Genomic DNA, 1,881 nt, shown 5'->3' on the forward strand with positions numbered 1-1,881 from the left:
TTTTTTGAGACAGAGTCTCATTCCATCGCCAGGCGCCAGGCTGGAGTGTGGTGGCGCAATCTCGGTTCACTGCAACCTCTGCCTCCCGGGTTTAAGCAATTCTCCTGCCTCAGCCTCCCAAGTTGCTGGGATTACAGGCATCCGCCACCATGCCCAGCTAATTTTTTGTATTTTAGTAGGAATGGGGTTTCTCCATGTTGGTCAGGCTGGTCTCAAACTCCTGATCGCAGGGGATCCACCCACCTCAGCCTCCCAAAGTGTTGGGATTACAGGCATGAGCCACCATGCCTGGCCTGCATTTTTAATATTTTTTAATGTCTCTTCTAACATGGTGTAATAATCAGGATCCTTAACCAAATTGGTGAAGATAAGCTTTATCTAGCTATGATACTATGTGTCTGTCCCTAAATGAGACCCAGGACCAAGACCATCTAGGTCATGAGTTTGCTTCTTTAAAGCAAAGCTGATTGAAGGTCATTATTTATAATAAACATGTTGATATGGCTCGGATCTGTGTCCCTGCCCAAATCGCATGTTGAATTGTAATCCCCAATGTTGGAGGTGGGGTCAGGTGGGAGGTGACTGATCATGGGGGAGGTTTCTAATGGTTTAGCATCATCCCCTGGTGCTGTTCTCAAGATAGTGTGTGAGTAAATTAGCATGAGATGTGGTTATTTTAGGTGTATAGCACCATCCCACCTTGTTCCTGCCCGAGCCATGTAAGAGGTGCTTCCTTCCTCTTTGCCATCTGCCATGATTGAAAGTTTCCCGAGGCTTCCCCAGAAGCTGACCAGATGTCAGCATCATACTTCCTGTACAACCTACAGAACTGTGAGCTCATTAAGCCCCCTTTCTCTATGAATTACCTAGTCTCAGGTATTTCTTTATAGCAATTCAAGAACAGACTAATCCACATGTGTCATGTTTTCTGGCTACTGGCATCTTTTAAATATGTGTGCCATGTTTGGGGAATCTTGAGCCTGATGAGTTCTGCTTACCCAGAACCCAAAATACTTATATTCTGTGTATTCTGCATTCTGCAAGATGAGAATACTACCAAGCTAGAGCATAGGCTCCCTGATGCAATCAATACTCAGGTCCACAAGTGAGGCATGAGAGGAAGAAAGCTGCTCAAAGGACAGCCATTTTGCTGGCCAGGGTGGCAGCAGAAACATTTGAGTTTTGAGTGCTGGAGGGTGTGCAGTCCTGAAAAGCAGCTGTAGTTTTAGACCGAACGGCTGGACTCCTGGCAGCTGTGCTTGGTGCAGCTAACAGGCTGCTTCTCTTGTGTAGGTGTGCACATTGTTCGTGGAAGTTTAACATTGAGCTTGTTTATCTAGCCCTTCCAACAATTCTGTGAATTGCTCAATAAATATTTTAAAAATTAAGATATAATTTACATATAGCAAAATATACCTATCTTAAGTGTACAGAGTTCAATGAGTTTTGGCAATTGTATATACCAGTGTTCACTTTCAACCAAATAGATAGGACATTTCTGTCACCCTAGAAAGTTCCCCTGAGTGACTTTACAGTCAACCTGTAAAGCTCCTGCCTCCCCCACCCCACACCCACAGACAGTCACTATTCTGATTTCCATCACTATTGTTTTACTTTCCTAAAGCTGTAAATTTATGTCTCTTACCATATTTGGGAAGTTTTTAGGCATTAGGTCTTCAAGTGCTTTTTCAGCCCGATTCTCTTTATCCATTCCTTCCACCATAAATCTAATGGCATGAATATTAGATCTGCTTTTGTTAACTTTTAATAGTGGAAAGTCTTGAGAGTCTGCTGTTGTCTATTTGTTTGGTTGGTTTTTTGGGAGCAGTCTATTTGTTCTTTGTTGTTCAGATTGGGTGATTTCTATACTGTTCTATCTTC

Source organism: Cebus imitator, unplaced genomic scaffold (genome assembly GCF_001604975.1).
Source record: "Cebus imitator isolate Cc_AM_T3 unplaced genomic scaffold, Cebus_imitator-1.0 Scaffold178, whole genome shotgun sequence".
Lineage (NCBI taxonomy): Eukaryota > Metazoa > Chordata > Mammalia > Primates > Cebidae > Cebus > Cebus imitator.